Below are 25,642 nucleotides of genomic sequence, written 5' to 3' on the forward strand. Positions count from 1 at the left end.
GAGGCCCAGAGCATGCAGGCCCAGAGCAGGGACCGCTCGAGCTGACTCCCAGAGGCCTGACTGCCAGGCACCCTGACCGAGGAGGTCTGAGCCCTGTACCCATGTGCCAGGCGTGGTGACAGCTGCTGAAGGGGGGCTGAGCCCGGGCCTGTCCCCGACGTGGCCCAAGTCCGTGGCTGTTTGCCAAGGAGCCCCCCCGGGCCTCAGGCACCTGGACGGGGTCCTCCTCTCCACAGCAGAGCTGACCCTGAGATCTCCCCGTGGCCCTTCAGTCTCAGGTCGCCACTGAGAGCTGAACGTCCCTTCATGGTCACATGCAGGGTGACTGTGTAGCGGGTCGGTCCCCAACACCCCACTGGAGCTGGAGGATGGAGCCTGAGAAGCAGGGGGGGGTCTGGGCGGGGGGGGGGGGGCAGGAGACCGGACGCAAGGTCGCAGCAAGGTCGCAGCAAGGTCGCAGCATTCCCTCGGGCTCCTCTTGCTTGTCCTGTCCTCCTCCCCCCACTGCTGTGGGGAGCCCCGCCACCCCCCACGCCCGCTTGAGAGCCCTCCCTAGGGACAGTGGGCCTGCCCCGCCTCCTTGTCTCTGAGTGCCCAAGGACACGTCTGTCTGTCTGTCTGCTCCTGGCTCTCTTCAGGCAGCCCGGTGAGCTGGAAAGAGCCAGCTCGCGCCCCCTGGGGCGCGGGACTCAGGGACAGGAGAAGCCCTTGGACAAGCATCACACAGAAACCATATGCAGACTCAGGAAGGACAGACCTCATGGGGGACACCCGCGGGGGTTGGGGGGCTGTGGTGGCAGGGAGACCCCTCCCCCGCAGAACCTGCAAGCGTCCTCAGAAAGGGCAGACCAAAGGAGGCGGGGCACAAGGGGGTGGGGGAGGGGCCCAGCGGGGGGGGGCGGGGGGGGGGCCTGGGGCCGCTGAGTGGTGGGGGGTTGGGTTTCCCTTAGTCTGGGCCTGTGCCCGTGGAGGTTTCCCGGGGCCACATCCTTCTGGGAGGTGCTGCCAGGAGAGACTAGCAAAGCGTGGGGAGCCGGAGGGACCGTGGCCTCTCAAGGAGCAGAGCTGGGGTCTCATAAACCAGATCCAAAAGCGGCCCCGTGGGGATGGAGTGAGAGGCCCCAGAGACCCCTCTCTTGCAGGGAGAGTGCTGCGGACTGAGCCCTAGCCCTTAGGAGGAGAGGGAGAGACAAGGACACAGTGAGGACACGGCCTGCCAGGAAGCGGGTCCTCACCAGACCCCAGGACAGTGGGCACCTTCATCTCCAGAACCGTGGCCAGGCTGGGCATCCTTGCAGCAGCCTGAGCAGACCAAGACAGCAGGGAGGGGGCTAGGCAGGAGGGTCCCCAGCCATGGTGGCTCTCAGATCCCTGGAGCTCCCCGCACCCCTCACCATCACCGCTGTTCCCAGAGAAGCCCCAGAGTGAGAGGTGACCTTGGCCTTGGCAGGAAGGTGCCGATGATCTCGGGTCCACAGCTGGGCTCAGCAGCTGTTAGCGCCCAGACGCTGGGGGTGATTCCCGGGAGACAGAGCTGCCTGGGCTCCCTGGGTCGCCGCAGCGCCCCGCAGGGCCCCGCAGGGCCGGAAGACAGGATGACGGCTGGGGAGGGTCTGGAAAGCCGGAGGCAGGAATCATTCCGAAAACAAAGAATGAGTGCTCAGTCCTGCTGTCTCTAATTCCTCTTTTGCACAAAACCTAACTGGGTAGCAGTTTTATGCGGCACAAAAATGAGCGCTCCTTGCATTAACGTAGAACTAATGATGGTCGGGAGGAAATTTAGGGCTAATGATCGGAAAGCATAAAAGAAAACCTTCATGGCACGATCATCGTGTTACAAACCCACCGTTTGCCTCTGCCCCTGCCGGCTTCCCTCCAGGGCTTGCAGCCGTGGGGCAGCCCTGGAGGTAGGGGTCCCAGATGTTTGCTGTACTAGAGGCTAGGACACCTGCCCCCCACCCCGATGCCCGGGAAGCACACGGGTATCCCCCTCCTGGGGCACAGACACCCTCCCCCGCACAGGCTCGCAGGAGTCCCCGTGCTGACCTCCGCTGCCCGCTGGGGTCCCACCTGCCCTTCCCTTCCTCCTGTCGCCCCTGCCCCTTACACACCTTGGACCTGATACGGACGACCCTGCCCCTCCCCACCCCCTCCACGCTCCCTGATCGCTATCAAGTAAGCTCTACCGTCCACAAAGGGACCTCAGGAAATCCGTGCTTCAGAGAACGCGGCCGCGGTGGTGAGCTCCACGTCTTACTCCACAGACAGTCTGAGTGACGGGAGTGCGTCTGGCGGCAGCTCTCCCCCAGGCCCCCTGCACAACATCTCTAATCAAAGCCCCACGCTGCCCCGCCGAGGGTTCCGGGCACTGCTGCATACTACGGTGTGATCTGGACCACAGTCCCCGATCCACAGGTAAATCGCAGCGGGCAAGCATTCCAGGAAGCCAGACAGAACTCTCCAGCCCGAGAAACTGCCAGCTATCCTCCGGAGGGCAGGCATGGCAGGCGGCGGTGGGGTCAACCCTGTGCAAGAGCAGAGACACCTGGGCAGGTCCTCCTGCCCCAATGGATGAAGGGACGAGATGACAAGTGGCCTGGCATCAGGCCTTCCCCCAGACCCTGTGCAGGACCAAAAAGGGGGAGCTCACCGGCATGGGCAGTGACCCGGCCCCTTCCTCTGCCGTCAAGGGTAAGAACTCGGCCCAAGGGAGCCACAAGGAAGAGGAAGCCTGAGCGCCAGTGGCCTGGGGCCAGTCCCCTGGCCTGGATGCCCACAGGGAAGGGCTGGCTGGAGTCACACTTGGGGATGGCGTCTGGATGTGGGAGCATTCCCAAGAACGGCTGCAACCCTGGGAGCCCAGGGGCGTTGGGACGAGCACCCCAACATTGGAACCTCCCTGCCCAGTGTCCCCCGGGGGCCACCATTGCCCCCGTGGAGGACTGCCAGCACGGAGAAGGCTAGAAGTCAGAGAACAAGGCCAGAACACGGAGGTGGACCAAGACTTCAAAGGGAACAAGTGCAGAACCCTGAGCCCAGGAGAAGGGGGGTCGGCTCCCCAGGAACCAGGGGGCAGCACTCAATCCCCCTGGGGGTACCGTAACCCAGACCTGTCATGCCTCTGTCACAGTTCAGGCCATGGGGACACGGACGGCCACGCTCACAGCAACATTGTCTTTTCTTGAGAGCCGTGAGTCAGAAACCACTCAGGTGGCCGGCCAGCAGCCCCAGAGTGTGGGGACTGGCTTCCGGTCACAGCCCGGAACACGACGCAGGCATGCGCACCAGCAAGTGATAGCCCCACCCACCGACAAGCACAGCCCCGGTGGCCCTGGGAAACAAGACCTTCAAACCACACATGGCATCTGGCTGGCGTGACGCCCCCAAACCAGGACACACGCACCGTGAGGTTGGGGGGCACACGCCCAGCCAGGCAGTGAGGGTCACGTGCCCACAGGAGAAGCATCATGGCCCCGGGGTGGGGGCAACACTCCGTTCACTGTGGGTCCCCAACACCCAGAACAGGGCCCGGCACACAGCAGGGACTCAAAGAAGGGGTGACACGTGACCACGGGGGACGCGCAGCTGCTCCTACGGTTCTGCCAAATGTTCAAGCGCTTAGTCTGGGAAGAGGCTGCAGGCTTCAAACCGTACGTGTGAGTACAGCCTCTGTACGTACGTGTACCACACAGTGAAAATATACAATAGTTTCCGGGCGCCCGGGGGCTCCATGCGCAGAGCGTCTGCCTTCGGCTCAGGTTGTGATCTCGGGGTCCCGGGATCGAGCTCCACATCAGGTTCTCCCTCTCCCTCTGCCTCTCCCCCTGCTTGTGCTCTCTCTCTCAAATAGAGATCTCTAATCATAATAATAATAAAATAAAATAAAATTGTTTTAAGTCACAAAAACATTAGGAAAAACCGCAGTGAGAGCGACGCCGTTCAGGGCACTGCAGACGCGGGGTACGAGACGGTTTTAGCGCAGACACAGACAAAAGTGTGTATCGGAGCAAAATGAGGCCAGAGAGTTCAGGGAAAAAATAATGGAATCATTACTTTTTTCTTTTCTGAGTCTCAGAAGAGCTCAAGGAACAGAGCTGGATTTTGTTCCACTTTTTCTGAAAACAGAAAATCTCCCCATGGGCGGATAGAGGGCGGTCGGCAGTCGCGCCCTCAGCGAGAGTCGGGGTCCCCCGCACACCTGGCAGGGAAGAGCGAGGGTCCTGCTTCCGCTCAGCTGGGGAAGGAAGTACGTCCGCTCCTCCGTGCGATCACCGGAGAGGTTGGGGGGTCCCCCTGCCTAACGTTTCAGCAGACGGGTGGAGCAGGGACCCCAGCAGACAGCCAACAGAGACTGCCCTGCAAAAGGCAGATAGAAAGGAACAGGAATGCCTGTGCCCTCCCCACCCGAGAAGGGAGTCGGGCTTTCTGCCTCAGGCTGCTCGGCCCTCCGGGAGGCGCACTCTGCCCTGCCGGCCCCTGCGTCCTGGGGACCCACGAATCTGGCAGGTGGCCTGCCTCGTGTTTGCAGAACCCCGAGACCACGACGCACAGGGAGGAGCGTTTTCCGTGGCCATCCAGAGCACACTGCGTGCGCAGGACCCTCATCAAGGCCACGACTCCTGCCACTTTCCACCTCTGCACTCCACTCCTCCGGAGATGCCGGTGCTGACCCACCGCGCGGGCTCCACAACCCGCTAGGAGCACGTGACCACAACTCGAAGAACATGGTCTTTTTTTTTTTAATTTTTTATTTTTTATAAACATATATTTTTATCCCCAGGGGTACAGGTCTGTGGATCACCAGGTTTACACACTTCACAGCACTCACCAAAGCACATACCCTCCCAATGTCCATAATCCCACCCCCTTCTCCCAAGCCCCCTCTCCCCAGCAACCCTCAGTTTGTTTTGTGAGATTAAGAGTCACTTATGGTTTGTCTCCCTCCCAATCCCATCTTGCTTCATTGATTCTTCTCCTACCCACTTAAGCCCCCATGTTGCATCACCACTTCCTCATATCAGGGAGATCATATGACAGTTGTCTTTCTCTGCTTGACTTACTTCGCTAAGCATGATACGCTCTAGTTCCATCCATGTTGTCGCAAATGGCAAGATTTCATTTCTTTTGATGGCTGCATAGTATTCCATTGTGTATATATACCACCTCTTCTTGATCCATTCATCTGTTGACGGACATCTAGGTTCTTTCCAAAGAACATGGTCTTTTCTGAGAGTTTCTAACCTGGGAGCCCGTGAGCCCCCTGGGGTGTGTGATGTGGTGTGGTGTGTGTGTGTGTGTGCGCACGTGCATGGGTGTGTGCGCACGTGCATGGGTGTGTGCGTGTTGTGTTTGCAAGTGAGTGTGCGCATGTGCGAGCGGGTGTTCCTGTGTGCGTGCATGTGTGCATGCACGTGTGCGTATGATGTGTGTGCATGTGCAGTTTCCCTGAAAACGAGTGCGTACGCTTCAGGGACGTTTCCTCTGAACCCACCCTCGTCCCTCCAGCACAGACGAAGAAACCAAGGTCCACAGTGACTCCAGCCCGTGCTGGGGCAGAAGCCCCACCTCCTGACTCCAGCCCAAGGCTGAGCCCCGTCCTTTCTGAGACGCCCGGTGAGTCCATGGTCATCCGATGTGACCAGAAGGGCAGGCAGACCTACTCGGTCCCCGGGGCCCTGGGCAGCACCTACAGCAGCAGCTCCAGTCCGCCGTGGGGCCGAGGATGACCTTACCAGGAGGCCAGGATCTCATGAAAGTGCTGAGAAGCTGGCCTGGGGCCCAGCACTCTCCATGTAACTCAGCCCTCACCCAGCAGCTGTGAGCGCTGCAAAGGACCCACAGCTCCCAACCTGGGTGCTCTGGGGGTGGGGGAGGAGCTGGAGCTGCAGAATGATGAGTCAAAGGACTGAACCAAGAAACAAAGCAGACGGGGCGTGTGCAGACAGGACTGCAACCGTTACAATGCGTGTGGGGGGGTGCATGTGCATCATTGGAGGCCCCCAGGTCCAGAACCCCCAAGGCCATGAGCATGAATATTTCAACGGGTCTTCACAGGGACAGCTCTGGTTACCTGAACCCAAGCACCTGCTCACGGGAGGGGCTGATTACTGACCCACGGACCCCAGAGAGCTGCCCTGACCCAAAGACCTGCTTGCTCTCCGCAGCAGAATCTGAATCCTGAACGCTAGCTCTGGGCCAGTGGCCTTAGCCTCTGGGAGCCCTTTTCTGGGGGCGTGGAATGGCGGTAGTCACACCCACTTGGCCCATTCGTGGCTTCACCCCCGCCCCGCCCCCTCCAGCACTCAGGGAAACACCAGGTGCTGGTTTAGGCTGCCCAGCTCTGAACTCATAACCGAGCGCAGGGACTGGGATTCCAAACCCACATGAGACCCCTCTCTGTGGGGTAAATGGTGAGATCGGGAGTGCCGGGAACACAGGGTCACGTCAGGACACAGGACACAGACCAAATGATGGCTTCCCACGTTCCTGGACCCAAAGGTCCTAGAGATCACTAGGCTGCCTGCAAGGCCGTCTTCCCTCTAACGTCCAAATCCCCAAACCATGAGCCTACCTGTTTACAGATGCCCTCGCGGCCCCTAGGAAATTCTACTCCCCAACCGAGAGTGGCCCCAAGGGTGTCTGGGCCCTTGGGGAGGGGCCCCTTGGCCTGCGTACCCCAGGACGTTGCTGTCGACTTGGGCAAGTCACTTATCAGCCCCTCCTCTCTTCTGCACTACTCTGCTGCCTGAGGGCACGAGTCCTTCCCTGGGTTCCCCTCAGGGATGGGAATATCTGGAGGAACCTAGAACCTTCAACAGGCTCTCGCTGAAGCATTGGGCACTGGGAGGGAAACTGATGTGAGCTGCGTCTGCCTTCCAACAGGGCGATCGTCCAACTGTGCTGGCGAGAACACCGCAAGCACGTCCCTTCCCCAAGCCCAGGCTCCCCCTTGCTACAGCAAGACATGCCTTCCAGACCTTCATTCCCTCTCAGGGGACCATTGTTTGGGCAAAATCAGTGACTGTTTGGGAGACCTCATCCTCCCCACTGGAGAGGGTAGTCTTTGCTGTGGGCCCCCAGGGGACTGCAGAGCTCAACCATTGAAAGCCAACACATTTCCCAAGGTCTCATTTATTTATTTGTCCTCTTATTCTCTGCCTTTATTCTCTTCTGCTATGTCATTTGGGGTCAATTAAAAGTTTTGTAAAATCTTTTTGTTCCACCCATTTTGAGTTATCTTTTTTAATTTTAGCGTGTGCCCGTCTCCCCTGCTTTGGACCAACACAAAACCCCAGTCCACTTTGATCCCTTCTGACCACTATCTATAAAACCACCCAATGGAATTCTTCCAGAGACTCTGCTGTTAGTAATCTCTTGGTTTGTGTGTATCTGAAATGTCTTTATTTTGCCACCGCTCTTGAAAGACACTTTAGCTGGGTATAAAGTTCTAGGTTAAGAGTTTTCTCAAGCAGTTCAAATAGGGTATTGTTCTGTCTTCTGACTGCATGCCTCAATCATTTTATTTCAGCACACACAAGTTCCTCTCACCTGGGGAGACATGACCTCCAAACCTGGTCTTCCCAGCACTTGCCAGATGCCGGACTCTGTTAGCTCTGCCCCTATCCACCCGCTGCTCCTTCTCGAGCTTTCCAGTCTTGCCCTCCACATCCGTGCTTCTGGGAGCCGAGGAAAACCAGGACAGAGATTATGCCAGGTTAAGGAGTCTCCCCCTATGTGGCCTTTCTGAGATTTCTTCCTATGTTTCCAGACATTCTGGCAATGCCAAATTCTAGCCTCTGACCTCTCCGCCCAATACAGCCACCTTCTGCTGGAGCCCGTCCCCGTGGGGTCTGGGAAAAAGCTTTCTTTCAAACTCCTTTCAAAGTTCATACCCCTCGAGGGTTTTCTCCTCTGTTTTATGTGGCTTCCTGATGCCTTCAAATAATAATTGTTTCTCTTTTGTCCGTAGTTCAGCAGCAGCAGGAAGACTAGTGAAACAAAACTTCTCTGGAAATGGAGAGTCCTTGGCCAAGTTTATTTAACCTGAAGTGGGGCCAGGTGGGACTTCATCAGTGCTGGGGTGCATGATGCAATATCAGGGCAGTGCCCGGAACAACACAGCTTCGGGATCGACCCAGAGACTCCCCTGGCCTTTCCTTCCTGCGCCTTGTTGTTCTCCTCTCGGTGCCCAGTGCTGGGAAAGGACCAGCATGTCCCCCAGGAGATGAGGACTCAGGGAAGACATGTTGTATGTAAAGGAAGCAAAACCTTCAGAGACACAGATCCGAAAACATCTCCCCAGTGTATGCTGCTGAAAGCTTCCAGACCTCCTAAGAACAAAACACAGTGCCCAGTTACAGATTCACAGGGGGACCCAGAGCAAGGGATGTATCATCTCCAAATGCAAGCACGAGTCTGTGCTGCGCAGAAGACCCCGCAGGCATCTTCGGGATGCTGGTGTCTCACCTCCCCTCATCAAGGACTGGAGATGTCTTGTTTCCAGCGCCCCCTGGGCCTCAGGTTTCTAGTTGTCTAGGTCAGCTGTGGAGTTGATATAACGCATCTCTCCAACCATGGCAATGACCTTGGAAGACAAGCTAAAATGTCAAGCTCTTGAAGACAGGACAATGTACCAGAAGGGTCCATGCTGTGTGTTGTCACTGTTGCCGTGGTTGCTGCTGGAACCCCTACCAACCTGCTGCAGGATGACAGACATAGGAAATGGGGGGAACTGGTCAACAGAGACTTGTTCACTGGCTACATTAATTTGTAGGTGATTCTTCCACCTCCAAATTCCATCCCAGAGAATTTTTTTTTAAAAAGCTTCTTGTTTTCAGCCCACCTCCACCAGCAAGATGGTGAACACCACTGACTCCCACAGCCCTGCTTACAGCAAATGCACACAGGGACAGGTCAAGCCAAAGGGAGGTCAGCACACAGACACCTGCCATAGCAACCCCTCCACCACAGGTGTGTGCCTCCTCAGGGACTCGGGGCATGGCTGCTGTTGAGACCAGTTGGAGCCAGAGGAGATCGGTTGAGTTCTGAGGTCAGAAGACAGACACATAGTGGTGCCATCACAGGGAGACTGACCACGGATCAGCCGGGTGTCCGGTCCCTATGTCTTCCACCACAGGCGGGCACCAAGGACGCCTTGCTACAACTCTCAGCCATCTCAGCAGTTCAGAGAACAACAGATGCCTCACCTGGGAAACTACCCTGGACCACATGAGGGCAAGGTCATCCCTTCAACACAGCTGTGTGCAGTGACCTTGAGGGAAGAGGAGAGAAGGAAAGTCCAATCACAGGGAGGCATAAGACCAAGTACTCCCATGGGGAAGTTTAGAAAAATACTCTACAAGCTGTAAAGACTTGGGAGGGGTGCGGAGGGCTACATGGTGATGGGAATGGTGTGCCCCAGACAGCCTGAGGAAGGACGGGGTCACAGAGGCTGGGGATAACGTGTGCAGGTTCCTCGCTCTGCTGCAAATGACAGCTGCCATATCTGTGGTGCCCAGTGGGCATTCCAGACATGCCTTTGGCCTTGACCAAGATCCAAGCCCTCATGCCCAGGGAAGGAACTGGACGCACGTGGCCCTGTCCCGTGTGAGGCCCATTGTCCTGGTCCACCGGATCCTTATTACCACCTGTCCCCACATGAATCCTCTCATGGAGTCTCAGCTAACTCCAAAAGCATCGCCTGGGTGCAATTGGGTGCCTGTGAGACATCCTTCAGCCTGGCCCTCCTGCGAACGGAGCTTGACCACTGCTTCCCAAACGCGGATGACCATGGGTCTGGGGCCTTGACTGCTCCGTCTTCAGCCAGTTTAGCCCAAATGACCCGCCCCCAACCTCAGTCTGCTGCACACTGGCCTTGCGTGCTCTGCGCTCGACCAAGGGCTGACCAAGGCGGGTCTCCACAGACCATTAGTATGGAAAGGCTCTTTAACTTTTACCCTTTCAACGTGATAGGAGAAAACAGCGGGGAGGAATCTTTTCTTGGCTTTTTCAGGCAACCTCAGAAATCTAGGAAATGTAGCTGAAATAATTCCCCATTTAAAAGCCACGTGCCCGGGGCGCCCGCCGTCTAGGTCTGGCCGCCCCAGCGATGAGTCAGGCGGTGCCAGCATGCCTCCTTCCAAGCCACCATCACCTCCGCCCACTCACATGCTAATTTGCCAAAAAGCTCCAACTGTATTTGCATGTTTTTCCATCTAATTTCTCCTGATCACAATTTAGTACAGGTGCAACTCCAGCAGGCGACCTAACCATCAGCCAGGTCCCACCATGGGGTGCACAGGAATTCACTTAGAGGGCCTTCGTCTGTTGGCAGTTGGCACAAATCATGCTGCAAGCCCCCCACACACACACAAGAGTGAGGCACAAGGACATGTACCCACTGTGGTTGGCCCTGTCAGTCACCTTTGCTTAGCAGGCACTGAACACCCAGGACCCCTGAGGGACTGCGAGTGTACCAGGGGAATAGCTTCTTCCCTGCATGAGCTCAGAGCCAGAGTCCCTGGATTCCACAGCTAGCCACAAAGCCAAGGCACACATGCACTGGACCATCCAGGGGCCCTGGGGTCACAGCCCTGACTTTGCACCAGAGCAGTCACCATTAAGGCCTTGGAAGCAGCTGCCGGCCAGCCCCACATCCCACCAGAGCCCAGGGGGGCCCCCAAGTCAGCACCAAAGAAGAACCAGGATGACCTAGAAGTTCTATTTCCCATCTCCAACACCCATGGGCGGCCCAGTCCCACTTGGTGCTTCTGACTCACTGTGTTCCAGCTCAAGAAACCATGATTCGGATGGGCCTATCCAGGATGTGGTATCACCTAACCTTGAAAGAGCCACCATGGATCCCTGCTAGTTGATGGAATTCAGAATCCACCCTAGAGCCTGTCACCCTAGCACCACCTCCTCCTTCTTCATCTCCACTCATCCCACACCACACCCCGTGATCAATCTGGGGTCAGATTTTGTAGAAGGCGGCCTTTGGTTCTCCCCGCTCTTTTGCTTTATCATTACCCTGAACTAGACCATCAAAGGATTATGAAACATCCAGGTGATCTAACAACTCAGCCATGATGGTGTTGGTTTTGGTGATGGTGGTGATGATGGTGATGATGATGATGATGATGATGGTGATGATGATGGTGATGATGGTGATGATGGTGGTGATGATGATGATGGTGATGATGATGGTGATGGTGATGATGGTGATGATGATGTTGATGGTGGTGTTGATGATGATGGCAATGATGATGGTGACGGTGGTGAAGATGTTACAATTTACTGAGAACTTACCCTGGGCCAAATAGCAAATATGCTAAGTGTCTTCTTTTAATCTTTTTCCTTGAAGATTTGATTGATTTATTTATTTGAGAGAGACGGAGAGTGAGCATGAGCAGGGGGGCAGCAGAGGAAGAAGGAGAAGCACACTTCCTGCTGAGCAGGGAGCCTGATGTGGGGATTGATCCTAGGATCCTGAGATCGTGACCTGAGCTGAGCGCAGATGCTTAACCAACTGTGCCATCCAGGCGTCCCCCTTCTTTTAATCTTCATTTTTTTGATATTTTATTTATTTATTTCAGAGAGAGAGCACGCACAAGCAGGGGAGTGGCAGAGGGAGAAGCAGGATCTCTGCAGAGCTGGGAACCCGACGTGGGGCTCCGTCCCAGGACCCTAAGTCCATGACCTGAGCTGACGGCAGAGGCTTAACCCACTGAGCCACCCAGGAGCCCCTTCTTTTAATCTTTAAAACAATGATAAGGTAGGTATTATTAGACCCATTTTACGGAAGAGAAAATCAAGACAGAACTTCAGCCACCTGCAAAGTCCCAGAACTAGCAACAGGACCGAGGCTCATCTGCCCCAAAGCCCGTGCGCATACCAGTGCCCCTGCCCGGCTGCATGGAAAGAGGCCAGGACGCAGCCCCGAGGATTGCGAGGAACAGCCCCATAGCGCGCGCCTAGGAAACGGGACGGCTGCGAGGCGGCCCTCGGGCGGGGCCCTCCCGCGGCCCCCGCCGTCCGGACTTCCATGTGAGGAAACCCCATCCTGCGGGTCCCCTGGCCTTCGTCCGTCAACCCCATGGGACTGTTCTATCCAGAGACCCCGCCCCGTCCCCATTCCGGCTGTGCTCGGCTCCTTTTTCCTTGAACTGAGGTGCGCTCGTCCTGTAACGCTGTGCGAATTCGGCATGGGCGGAGGCTGACGTGACAGGTTCACGGGATGCGCTGTGATTCCCCCCGGGGTGTCAGCTAACCCCGCACCACGGCACGTCGTCCCTATGCTCCTGCGGGGAGAACAATGAAGATCTGGTCTCTTAGCAACTTTGAAGCTTCTGATCAGGGTTGACGACGGTCGCCGCGTGGTGCGTCAGATCTCCGGGACCCGCGTGTCTGCCAGCCGCACGCTTGTGCCCCTAAGCAACGCCCGCTCGGCTTTCAGAGGCTGCTGCTCCGCGACCCACGTCCTGCCGTCAGCCCCCTGGGAGGGAGCCGTGGTGCTCCGAGCCGCCCAGTGGGGCGCAGCGGCTCTCACCTCCTCCCACACCTCGGGCCGGCTCTCTCCTCCCCTTTCCGTGTCCCCGTCTGTCCGGTGTCTCTGAAGAGGACGGGGAAGGCTCCAGGGCTCTGGGGTCCAGCAGCCCCACCCTTCACGAAGCCCGGCGGTGTGGGAGTCCGGGAGCACAGCCCGGCGCTCGCTCTCCCGCCACGCCCTCCCCACGCCCCACTGTACCTGCGACCCCATGAAGGGGGTCCCGCTGGTCAGACATGGGGAAGGGTCCCGCAGGGAGTGCAGGCTGCCGCTGAGAGGGGTTGGGGTGACGGGGGTCGGTGTGAAGGGGTGACGGCGTGACCCGCAGAATGGAGCACCCCCGCACAGCCTCCTTCCACCCCCAGAACCCAGTTCAAAAAGCAAAGAAACTAGCGAGATCCCCACCCCCAAGAGACTGCCCCTTCCCCAGCGGCTGGTTCGGAGCCTGCCTGGCCCCAGAGCGGCCCCTGGGGCCAAGACAAGCGCCCCCCCCCCCGCTGCTGCACTCACGTTGAGGGTGAGTATATTGGAGAGCGAGTGAGTGGGGAGGGGCAGGGACAGAGGGAGACGGAGAATCTCAAGCAGACACTGTGCTCTGCATGGAGCCCAACGCGGGGCTCGATCTCACAACTTCGAGATCGTGACCTGAGGCCCGATCAAGAGTCCCCGAGCCACCCAGGCCCCTTACATGGATGACCCGAGAAGGAAAATCCACCCAAATTCCCCAAACACACACCTCTTGTGTTAGTGGGACACACACCTGATCGAGGGCTGGGGGTGAGTGTCTGGAAAGCCCCCAACACAGACGTCCCAAAACAGAACCGCAGAGCCCCAGAGGCAGCGGGACACGGCAGGCCAGGCCGGCCACCGGCTGAGCTGTGGGAGCTGAGGAAGGCGGGCCCAAGGGCCCCCTGCTCTGCGTGGCATCAGGAGGGACTCGGTGGTGGGTCGGCTGGGGTCCCCATGGCCGAGGCCTCCCTGGACCCTTACTCTCGGCAGCTCCTCGGTGGAGAATGGGGCCCCGCCTCCGTCCTCGGGAGCCCCTGCTCAGCCTGCACCTTCCCGTGGACGATAGAAGACGCCAGAGTGCTGGGGTCATCCTTACGCCGAGACTGCACAGACCCCCAAGCCCGTCACCCTCTCCTGGTCCTCACCCGGACTACAGGAACATTGCTGCACCGGTGGCAGGGGAAGAGAGACCCCAGGGACTGGACACGGAGACACTGGCCTCGCTGACCTAAAGGGACCCGGGCCCGGGTGAGTCCAGGGACAGAAACTCCGCCGACTGCCTGGGCTGCTCTGGTTCGGTCTCGTCCAGCTTGTCACGCAGCAGCAGCAAACTGCCATGACCGGTTCCCTGGGGATCCGTCTGGGACCTGTGGAAGCTGATCCGGAAAGAGGACATAAGGAAACATCCGGAGCCCGAGCTGTGCTGTCCGAACCCCCAGCAGGAGGGCCGGGATACACACGCACGTGCTTGCCTCGAGGGAGGCGTGCAACCTTGAACCACACACTTCTCAAGCCCTCGGCGACCCTGACTCGCTGTAACCAGAGCTGCCGTTCCCCGGGCCCTGATGTGTGTGGGACTGCAGCGGAACCCCGTAACTGCCGGGGAACGGACGTCTGCGGGGGAGACCAGAATGGCTGGCCCGGTTCTCCGCCCGAATCACAGCCACCACGACAGTCCCCCCATGGCGTGGAGACAGCACATCCCCGTGCCCCACACAACCGCACGCTGGGGCAGGGGCTCCGCAGGTGACACGTTTGTCCTTGTCACTCACTGGCCTGACCGACCACGCCTCCCAGAGGATACAGCCCCTCAGGAAGGGGCAGCCACATGGAGCCACACGGAGCCTCACAGTGAGGTCCGACAGCCCCAGGCAGAAGGAAGGCCCTCAGCCCCGCGTCCCACGCCGCCGAGATGGGGGACACGTCAGCTGTGCCGCACAAGCCAGTCCATCCTGCTGGCTGCACGGGGGATGCTGGGAAGCCTGTCCCCCTGCACCCCAGGTCTTCCGGAAGCATCAGCAGCCGCGATGCCGGCTGTGTCTTCCCACAGGACCCCCGCGTCTCGCCCACCTTCCCTCCTCCCCTTCCCCGGCAGGACATTTCCCAAAGACGAGGCTCTGCCCCCCCAAAGCCAGGCCAGCCCGGAATGCGGCAAGTGCTCCACGGATCCAGGATGAATGAATGAATGAACGGGTCAAGCCGTGAACACAGCCTCCAGGCTGCTTCGGGCCGACCACACCGTTCACAGTGACCAACGCACACGTCCCCTGGCGGGCCGAGCGCAGCATATGCTGAGCACACACAGCCTCGTGCACACAGGCTCCGGGCACACGCAGAAGCCTGGGCTCGGCGCCGGGGGACCCACAGGGCAGGGCCGCTCCCTGGGAAAGCCGGGCTGCAGCCACTCGCGGCACCGAGCTCCGGAGGAGGAGGGGCGGACGCTGTCCTGAGTGTTACTTCCCACCCAGGGAGAAAGGCACACACGTGTACACATGCACATGTATGTGCATGCGTGTAGACACACAGGGGCTCACACACGCATCACCACATGCGACCACACACACACGTGCAGAGAGGTGGCACGCACAAGCCTCCGTGGGCGCGTGCACACACGGGGACCCCGGGCCCCACGGATGGTGCCCCCGGGACGGGAAGGCCCTTCCTGCAGCTGCTGCACATGCTGGTGGCCCGTGAGTGTCCTTGCCTCGGCCCCTGCTCTGTTGCTCCAGACGCGGACCTGTGGCCGCTTCGCTGAGCGGTGCTCGGCTCGAACCTGGGCGAGCTGGGGCTCAGGAGGCTGTGGGGGGTGGGGGGGCTTCCTCTCCTGCAGACAGGCCTCCCTCCTGGTTTTCAACACACAGCGCAGGCCTGCATCTCCGGGACCGGCAGAACTTGTCTGGGCGAGGCTGCTGGAGCTGAGTGCAGAACCCCAGGAATGCTGTCCCGCCCACGACACCGTCTCCAGGCTGTGGGTTCTACGTGCCTACATGCCTACGGGGGCCCTAGGACCAGAGAAAACCCAGGAAGGTCATAGAAGTCAGACCAACGGCACCTCCGTGGCAGGTGAGGGCCCAGCCCAGGTGAGCCCAGGATGACCAAGCCCAGCCCCGGACCTCCCACCATGGTGTGCGCCCCCACCCCTGGCCTGGAGAAAGCCCCCTCCAACTCCATCACCAGTGACCGGTGGAGCTCTGTCTGGTCCCCCAGCAGTGCTGCGACTCAGCCTCGGGCTTCCCAGGGGTCGGATGAAGAGGTTGTCTCTGAAGCAGCCCCCAGAGTCCGTCACGGGCACCCAGTCGGTGGGTTTCAGGGACGCCCACCCAGGAGGGTCAGAGTCGCAGTGACATTCCCCAGCATGTGCCAGAGTCCCTGCGCCGTGGGGCGGGAGAGGCCCCTCTTCCGGGCAGGGTTGTGACTTCACCCGGGCTCGGGGCACCCAGGTAGACAGGGAGGCGGCGGCATGGGGGGTGCAGAACCGGCCTGCAGGAGTAGTGACGAGATGCGGGAAATCCGCCCGTGTGGGGGGCGCTGGGAGTGTGGGGGAGGGGGACCCCGGACGGGGCTGGAGGCGGACCCTGGCCGGCCGGCACCAGAGCGCATGGTGGGACAGCTGGCCGGAGGGACCGCCCTCCCCACCTGCCCCGCTGCTGGGGTGCTCCAGAGTCGCCCCAGCTGGCCACAGCCCCGGGACAGACGCGCGTGAACGGAGCGCAGCTGACTCCCGCAGCCCAGGCAGCCCGCTGGGGAAGGGCACCCCACCCGCCCGGGCCCATCCCTCCCCACCTCCAGGGCTGCGGGAAAAGTGGGTCTGGGGGCCCTGCATTCCGGGCCCCCCCCTCCCAGCTCTCCCCTGACCGTGGTGCCTCCATGTCCCAGCTCTGTGCAACGGCTGCACCAGACGAGCCTCTCGGAGGTGTGCGTCATTGGACTCCAGCTTCCAAGCTCTGGGCTCACGCGTTACTCACCTGCTGCTGTTCTGTGGCCTCGGCCCTTCTCCCGTCCTGGCCCCCAGCCTGCCCCAGGCAGGAGCACAGCTCAGACGTCCGGAGGCCTGGTGGCCCGCCCTCTCGGACTCCCAAGTCTGCACCTGCCACATCCAGGCACCCCGGGCCCAGGCCTGCCTTCACCTGCTCTGGCCTGGGCACCTTGACCTCCAGACAGGCTGCAGAGACCATGGCCCCCGTGCCCACCTGTGGAAGCAGCAGGGTCCCCACTCTGCCCATAGCAAAGCACTCAGCTCCGGCCAGGCCTGGAGGGAGCTGGTAGCAGGGGTCCTGCCGGGCAGAGGCTCTTTCCCCTTCCAGCCCAGGCACCGCCCGGCCACGCTGCCTTCTCCCCAGAGGGCAGGCCTCCGGGCCCAACGCCTCCACCCAGGCCCACCCACCCCACAGCCCGAGAAGTCCTGCCCGCGGGCCACTGGTGCCCACGGCCACCGTCCGCTCACACCGAGATAAAGAGCACATGCATTAAAGGACATCTGCTGGGATCTGAAAACGGTGGGACCCCTCCAACTCTGCTTCTGAGGGGTCATTGCGGACTCCGCTTCCGCATCTTCGGCTGCTCCCCGCGTGGGCGCGGGTCAAGTGTCAACAGGGGCTGTCACGCCCATTTCTGGGCCGGAGACCGGAGACCAGTGGGCACAGGAGCCGCCCGAGCCTGCCCAGCAGTTTCAGGAGTCTGGCCCCAGAGCCAGGAACGGCTCATACACGGATCCGCTCTGAGAAACAGCCCTAGGTCATTGGCAAGGTCAAATGACAGGGGAGGAGGGCGCGGCCGACAGAGACCAGCCAGAGCCAGGGGACCCCCGTGGGCCTCAAGCGGTCAGGGACGCCAACCCGACGGCAGGGAAGGGTCATCAGCCTCGGCCCCGGGCACCTCGGGTCGCTCATGCTGGGCAGGAAAGTTCAGCTCACCCTTGAAGGAGGAGGGAGGATCCTTTGTCTGGCCTTGAGAAACATCCAGAAGGAGGAACGCCCTCCCTTACACCTCCTACATGCGGCCATCCTTCCTGCTCACCCCCAAGTCCTCAGGTCATCCTCCCCAAATCGCACACACCCCTCAAGGACTTTCTGTCCCCAAACCACCTTTGTCTTTTCTCTCTTCATCCAGGAAATGTTCCACTCCCTCAGACCCATCTCACCCAGCAAAGCGTTAGGAAAAATCAGCGGCCTTCCTTTCTAATTCATACTCAAGAGTGAATGGTTGATGGGGCCGGCCAGAACTGGACAACCTATACGCCCTCCAATTGGTAGAGAATCGAAATAAAGCCAAACACGTGGGCCTGCCCGCACATTAGAATCTCCTGAGGGTTTTTACAATATGCCTGTGGAGGCTCAGGGGCAGGCGGGGAGCAGTTCTCTCTGTGGTAATGCCCACGGCTTGCTGAACGTCACATGTGGACGACCACGCCGTCTCCACAAGAGACTTTGTAAAGCACATCCTCAGGCCAGGCTCTGTCTGAGGCCCTGAAGGAGACAGTGGTAGACGAGACAGACCCAACCCCTGCCCTCATGGGCCTCATGGTATGGGAAGGCCTGATAGGCAGCCATTGTGTCCTGAGAAAGCACTTGGGAGGGAGCTAGGAAGGCCCCTCAAACAAGCTAGGAAGGGCAGGAGGGAGTGAGCTGTGCTCACGAACACTGCAGCCAAGGGAAGAGCATGTACAAGGGTCCTGGGGCAGAGTGGGAATGATCTGAGCTCTGGGCCGGGGAGACGTGCAGGGGCTTGTAGGCCTGAGAACCAGCTTTCTTTCTCCTTGGAATCAGGCGGGCGTCGGAGGATGCTGGGCCCTCCCACGTTGAGCAGGACTGGGTGGTTCCTTGAACACACTGACGGTGCTGGCCGTGTTCTGGAAACACCTTCAGGCCCCTCTGTTGGATCTGTCCTGGCCAGTGTTCTGACAGCGAGATGGCGGAGGACGAGTCCGGAGAGCAGGCGTTCCCTCCCGGCCTGACGTGACGGCTCAGGTGTCCGCAGCACGTGTCCGGCGTGGACCGTGAGGGACCCTTCTGGGCCGCTCCAGCTGCTGGCTGGGCACGGGCAACGGGAGGCCCCGGTGAAGAGGCCCCAAGAGGCCAGTGTCTGTGCCCGTTTGACAGATTTGGAGATTTAGGCAAGAAGCCCGAAGCGCCAAGCTGGGACTGGGCCCCGAAAGCAAGGCCCCAGCTTTCCTGCTTTCCCGCTCCCCCCGCGTCCTCACTACAGGGCCCCAGGCCCTGCCCACAGCCCCCACCTCTCGTCCCCAAAGGGCCAACAGCACAGACTGACCCAGCTGCAAACCGCCCCGGTCCCCTGGCTGACAGGCCCCAGAGGAGGAGCCCCGTGAGATCTCCGGGAGGGTGGGGGTGGGGCTGACTCCCTCCCCATACTCCCCCCACCAGGCCCACAGCTCAGCCCTGCGGCCTCCTCCCAGGAGGGCAGGGGGGGAGGGGAAGTCCAGGCAGGAACTAGAGCCGCAGGGTGACCTCTGCCCTCCTGGGCCGCCAGAGCTGATCCTGCCGTGAGCCTTCCCTCTGCCCGGAATCCCCCGGGGACCGAGTGCCGCGTGACGGCCCCAGCCCCGAGGCCCTTCCTTCCCCGGGGCTCTCCGAGCCCCCACCTGCCGCCCCCACGGCCAGGGGCCTTGGGGAGCGTCTCTCCAGGGCTGGGCCATCCGGCATCCCCGGTTCTGAGGGGGAAAGACCCAGCGGAAGGGGCCCCAGGAGCTTGGCGGGGGCAGCAAGAGCTCCCCTCCAGGCTGCACACGGGCACACACGCACACACGCACTCACGCGCACACGTGTACACACATGCGCACACGCACACACGCACACTGGGTCTCAGCAGCCAGGCGCCGCCTAGAAGGTTCCCCAGCCTCTCCCAACCCAACCAGGGTCTGCAGGGTCGGGCTGGTGAGAGGACCCACCCGGGCTCGGACTGGAAGAGCTGCCGGCCCGGAAACCCCACCCCCCCCACCCCCCCCACCCCCCCCACCCCCCCACCCCCCCCACCCCCCCACCCCCCCCACCCCACCCCCCCGGCCTCGGCGCCCCGCGCTCCCGGCCCCGCCCCACCTTCTGCAAGGATCCTCCTGGTGGCAAGGCGGGGGTCACCGGGCCCCACAGCGGGGCGTGCATGAGCTCCCCCTCCCCCGCTGCTCCACAGCCCCCTCCTCCTCACCCCCACGGTGTGGTCTGAGAAGGCAGAAGCACGGAGTGTTTGGGGGCCGGAGGGGCCGGAGGGCCCCTTCCCGCCCAGCAGCACCATGTCCCTGGTTGCTGGTCGGGTGGGTGGGTCGCCGCCGCCGCCTGCCGAGTCAGAACCTGCATGGACGGACGGTTCTCCTGCAGCACCGCTGGCCAGAAGCTGCCCGGGCAGGGGACGGAGCCGCTCAGGCCCAGGACTGCACGCTCAGGGCAGCGAAGGCGAGGACGCCATCCGGCCGCAGAGGCTGAGAGCGCCGGGCCCACGCACAGCAAACCGCCTGGTGGCACACCGCGACGGCCACCTGCAGGCCCATGGGCTCTGCACCCCGGCTTCCGTGGGAGCGGCCCCGGGATGGGGCAGGGGGAGGGCAGATCCCCACCCCTGTGGCCGGGGGGACCCCGAGACAGGAAACAGGAAGTAGCTGCGGGTCACGTGGACACGGTGGCCACGAGGCTGCCCGTCCACTCGCACCCACGCATCGATCCCCGTCCCGTCCCCGCTGACATGCCGGTGGACGGTGTCTCCAAAAGCCACTGGACCAGCTCTCCGCGGACCGTCAGCCACACAGACGGCCCAGCTCTGGCACGGACCAGCGGCTCCTCGGTACCCAAGCTGGAAGTCCTCCTGCCCAGGGGCCACCGACTCCTGCAGGGGATGAGTTTACAGGTTTGCCCTAAGTCACATTGGTTAGTGAGCAGGGAGAAAGGGGCATGAGGGGGCCTGGCGTGGTGGCGGGGGGCAGGTGAGCTGGGGAAGAGGAGCCCTCCATGCCCCATGGGGCACTCGACAGGAAGGCCCTTAGGCCGCTGGTACTGTGGCTCGGCGTCCCCAGGTCCCCCACATTCAGCGGGCGGGAGAGACGCCACCCCAGCCACATGGAGACCCACTGGGGTGCGCCTCCCCCTGCCCCCGGGTCCCACCCCACCACACAGACCACTGCACCAGGCAGGGCGCAGCCAGGAGAGAAGGAGAGAGAGGTGCCCTGGCAGGTGGGGCCGGGCAGGAGCAACCCCTGGCCCAAAGAGGGGCTGTGGGTACCCCATTTCCCAAGCTTCGCACTCTGAAGGCAGAGCTAGCCCTGCTGCCCTCCAGGGCCCCCCAGCATCATAGCCACGCCCAGGGTTGGGTTCCAGGAACCAGGCTGCAGGGGCCCAGGCCAGTGGCAGGCTCAGCCTCTCCCCTGTTGGACCACACAGCGGGGCGGGGGCCTGGGGCCGGGAGAGAGGGTTCCCTGCTGTCCTGCCGCATGTCCTGCGCCGTCAGCCGGCTCCGTCCACAGATCCACACCCACAACACGTCCCTCGCCCCCCCGCCCACCCCCCTGTGACACCCAAGTCCTCACAACTCAGGGAGGAAGATGTGTCTGGGAAGCAGGCAGGTGCCGGCTTCTGTAACCCTTCCCCGCCTCCCCGAACTGCAGACCCCACAGACACATATGGACACACGGAAACCACCTACCACCCTAATTCCTTCCCCTCTGTGGTCTCCCAAAGACCCCCATGACCCACATCCCGGCTCCGGTGTCCTCTCTGGGCTGACAAGGGCCGCGGGTGAAGATGTTTCCGGAAGCTGGCTGGGTGTGCCCGCCCCAGAGTTAGTGGGGACCCAGAGGCCCCTTGGCCTGCCCTGGCCTCCCCACACTTCCCCGCCCCCAGTTCCCTGGGCCCAGCCTGAGGGTCCAGTTGCCCTGAGCAAGAACCTTGCTGGGGGCAGGGCTGGGGCTGGAACCCGCGGCCGAGTGGCCTGGACAGAAACAGGAGACTCGGGAGCGCCTGGTGGCGGGGGCTGGACCAGGTGAATCACTGACAGACACCAGACATCGGGCCATCCGTGGGCGGGCCGGCATGGGTTACCACAGCAACGTCCAAAACAGAAACACAGGCTGCAAGCGTTAGAATGCGGGCTTGGCCCTGGGCGCGCCAGAAGCGGGTAACCCCGGCCTCCAACGGGCCCCAAGAGATACGTCCAAATTCCAAACCCCGGGCCCTGCAGATGTGGCCTTATTTGGAAGAAGAGTCTTTGCAGACGTAATCCAGGTGAGGGTTAAGCTGACATCATCCTGGACCCTCTTGGCGGCTGGCGTCCCTACGGGAAGAGACACGTGGGGAGAGACGGCCGTGTGACAGTGGTGGCAGGGACAGTGGGGCCCTGCCACTCCCCGGCAAGGGCTGCACGGGAGCTGCGGAAGCAGAAGCAGCACCCCCTGGAGCCTTCAGAGGGGCACAGCCTGCCCGCACCGGGGTCTCCTGAATACACTGCGGTCTTCGGCCGTGGAAGCCCCAGGCAGCCGTGGCCACTAGACATGGCAGCCAGTCCCAGGACACACGTTCGACCGTGGCCGTGGCATGGGGAAAAGAGCGAGCGAGGACCAGACTCCAGAGGAGACCGCTGGGGTTCCCATGCCGGCCTCCCCCCGAGGCCGCGTGTCCTCAGACGGCTCTCTGAGCTCGGGTTTGCATGGCAGAGGTCCAAGAACAGCAGCCCCCGGTAGGTCCCCACGAGGGAGGCAGGCGCGCACCCGGCGCAGACCAGCAGAGACCCCCGCAGCTCCCCATTCTCAGCACCAGAACAGAATCAGCCCCCAGGGGCGGCACTCCTGGCCCAGCATCCAAAAGCCGCTGCGGCCGGTGTGGGGGTCTCCACGTTCTCCCAGAGCCTGGACGGCAGTGGGGGTGACCTGTCGCCCGCCTTGGTCCTCCAGCTCTGATCGGTCTCCCCTCGAGGGTGCCCGGTGCACCCCAGCAGTTAGGGACCAGCAAACCCGCCCTTCAGTGTGGACCAGGCTCTGGGGAGGCCCGGGCTGCCCGCGGAACACTGTGCTTTGAGCCAGATTCTTTCTTTTACTGATTTCTCGCTCCCGGAGGGGGGAAAGGCACAGCGATCCCAGACACCGGGGAGCTGACAGCTCCAGAGAAGAGCGAGCTGCCCCTGCTCCTCACAGCCCCTCCTTCCTGGTGACCTTGGGGTGCCCTTGAGCACCCGCCCCAGCCTCTCTCTCTTCTGCCAATCTCCGGCACTCGAAGGCGAGCAGGTGTTTCCGGCAGCACAAAGAACGTCAGGTCCGAAACCTCCTTGACAGAAAAGGCTCTGCCGACCGGCCGACCGGGGAGGCCTTTCCTCGAGGCGGAGACGCGGGTAGGAAGTGTCTCGTCTTTCAAGCTCAAGTGCAAACCAGAGGCAGAAGGAAGCCGGTGAGAGGAGAGGCGGGAACAGAGGCGGGAGTTGCCGGTGGCTGCGGCAGGCGTGTGTGCACGCGTGTGTGGACGCGGGCACGTGGGCCTCGTACGCATATGTGCACACCTGTGCGTGTGGCGCTGCTGTGCGTGTGTGTGCGCGCCTGTGTGTGTGCGGGCGCGTGCGAGGGTGTTGCTGCGCATCTGTCCGTTGTCACCGCCGCAGCCTGCACGTGAGTGTGGGAGCCCAGCCCCTGGGGGGGGGCGCTTGGGTCTCCAGCCCCATCGTCCCGGTCCTGCCACTGGGAGCTGGCCCTGCCGGGTGCCACAGGGGAGCTGTGGAGAAGGGGCCGCTGCCCAGAGGAAGCGGGGCCCAACCTGGCCCCTCGGCTCCCTCTGCGGCTGGGCTCCCCCAGTGTGCTCGTGCCTCCTTGCACTCCTGGGCAGGCACAGGCAGCATCTGGCCAGCGAGATCTGAGACCCCGTGGCCTGGTCCCCCGTGTCCAGGGTCAGTGACCCCTTGACCCGGGCCCCCGTGTCAGGCTCAGGCTGCCCACCAGGGCCCTCCCCCCACGGAGGGCATTCTAGGAGCGGCCGCCGGAGCCCAGGAGGTGGAGGCCGGGAGGGCTGAGGCCTTGTGTCATTCCGTGGGGGAGGCCAGAGCCTCAGGGAACCCGTGGCCCAGCGCGGACCTGCCAGTCGGCCAGGACTGTGCCTTTTTCAAACGAGCCCAGGAAACCAAAACCCCCCATCGGTGTGCGGCTTGTTTTGTCTCCCACGCGGGACATCAGGGACCTGGGGTCGGGATGGGGGCTCCCAGAGCTCCCCGTCTCCCGGCCCAGGCCCTCTGCAGAGCCGTCTGCGGCTGCTGGCCCCGGCTGGAAGCCTGAAGGTGACCTCTGGGATGCACCGGCCGGTGGCCACGGCCAAGCCTCTGCTGCCCTCTGGTGGTGCGTCTTGGAATTGCAGGCAGCCATGGGGCCAGTGTCCAATACTCAAGAGGGCTTGATGCGCTGCCCAGAGCCACACAGCAGGCCAGCCCACAGAGCATGACCAGCCTGACTTCCTCAGTGCCTCTGGCCTGACGGGTCGGGGCGGCACTGGGATTCCCTCTGTGCAGGGGCTCCCTGAGAACAGGGGAGGGAGTGCTGGAGGGTCTCCGCCACGGCCACGTCGGCCAGCACCGGCAGACGCCCAGCAGGCGCCCTGCGGACCGCCGTCCTCCGTGGAGTCGTGGCCCAGCCTGCCGGAGGCCGGCCCAGCGGGAGGCCGCAGTGAGGCCGGCTCCAGAGGTCCCACCCAAGGCGGCTGACAGCCAGCACAGGCTCCCTGACCGACAGGGGCAGTGGAGTCGTCACGACAGCCCATGCAGAGGCCAGAACAGGCCCCTGGACCAGGAGACTCAGGACCCCTGCTGACGCAGCCAGCATCAGATGCGAGGGGCCGGCTGGGGGCCCGGGAGTGGCCAGGCCCCGGGCCTTCTGTGAATGGCCTCGGGCACGTCTGCTCGACCCCAGGACCCCAGGGCAAGCTCCAAGAGCACCCAGCAGCTTCAGCACCCGCAGTTCAGACAGAGGGCATACGGACAGCTGCGAACGGAGTGACCACTGTGCCCTGCCAAGCAGGACGAGGCCACTGGGGGCCTCCCTGAGCCCTTGGTGCCCCAGAACAGGAGGTGGGGGTGGGCTAGAGCTGCCGTGCAGGGGGGGAGCTCTCCCGCACTTCTCTTGGCTCCCCTGCCTGGACTGGGCTCTGGGAGGCCCTTCTTATCCCCAAAGAGCGTGTGCTGAGATCCTGGGAGCCTGCGTCCCCGAGGCCTGGTCGCAGGCTGTCTTCGCAGGCCTGTATTCGTCTACTCTGCTTGTCGTAGCAACAGCCAGCAACTGGGCGGCAGGAACAAGACGCGCAGACTCCCTCCCGGTCCTGGAGGCCCGGCGGCCGTGGTCCAGGTGTGGGCAGCACTGGTTTGTCCCGAGGCCTCTCTCCTGGCTTGAAGACCGCCACCCTCTCCCCGTGTCCTCATGTGCTTGTCCTAGTGCGCTTGTCTGGCCTCATCTCCTCCTCTCCTGGGGACACTGATCATTTGGGACCAGGGCCCATGCTAGTGACCTTGGGTGCCTCAGTCACCACATTGATGTCCTGATCTCTGACTACAGTGACGCTCTGAGCTCTGGGGCTGAGCCTTCGACACAGGAATTTGAGGGACACAGCTGAGTCCATTCCGAGCCCCATGCAAGAACCGCCGTGAACGCAAGGCCACCAGCACCCGACAGCCCAGTTCTGGCTGCGGCCGGCCGGGAACACGATCTGCCAGCCACGCAGCCACCTGCCACGCTGGGCAGAAGTTCGTCATCTTCGGGGGACAGCCAGTCTGGGGCAGAAGCAGGAGGAGGAGAGAGCTTCAGAGGCTCTGATTTTCCCAAATATCCAGCCCCTGGCCCCTCATGGAGGGGCCAGTTTTGCCCCCCACCACAGAGCAGCCCACGTTTCTGACAAATGTGGATTAAATGACAAGATAGAGGTGCCTGGGTGGCTGAGTGGGTTAAGGCCTCTGCCTTCAGCTCAGGTCACGATCCCAGGGTCCTGGGATCGAGCCCCGCATCGGGCTCTCTGCTCAGCAGGAAGCCTGCTTCCCCCCTCCCCCCTCTGCCTGCCTCTCTGCCTACTCGTGATCTCTCTCTGTGTCAAATAAATAAACAAAATCTTTAAAAAATAAATTTTTAATGACAAC

The 25,642-nt window shown here is 61.7% G+C and overlaps 2 long non-coding RNA genes across 2 annotated transcripts; one reads left to right on the forward strand and one right to left on the reverse strand.

Moving 5' to 3' along the window:
• Nucleotides 1-11,434: 11,434 nt before the first annotated feature.
• On the reverse strand, nucleotides 11,435-21,575 carry LOC309860047. The gene is made up of 5 exons (XR_014309117.1): nucleotides 21,197-21,575; nucleotides 19,855-20,383; nucleotides 13,699-13,929; nucleotides 13,305-13,602; nucleotides 11,435-12,299 (listed from the first exon to the last, which is right to left on the reverse strand). It is a non-coding gene; the product is annotated as an uncharacterized lncRNA (long non-coding RNA).
• A 104-nt stretch (nucleotides 21,576-21,679) lies between these two features.
• Nucleotides 21,680-25,642, forward strand: LOC309860022. Its single transcript, XR_014309095.1, has 2 exons — nucleotides 21,680-22,929; nucleotides 25,068-25,642. It is a non-coding gene; the product is annotated as an uncharacterized lncRNA (long non-coding RNA).

The sequence above is a fragment of the Mustela nivalis genome, assembly GCF_964662115.1.
Source record: "Mustela nivalis genome assembly, chromosome: 1".
NCBI classification, from domain to species: Eukaryota; Metazoa; Chordata; class Mammalia; order Carnivora; family Mustelidae; genus Mustela; species Mustela nivalis.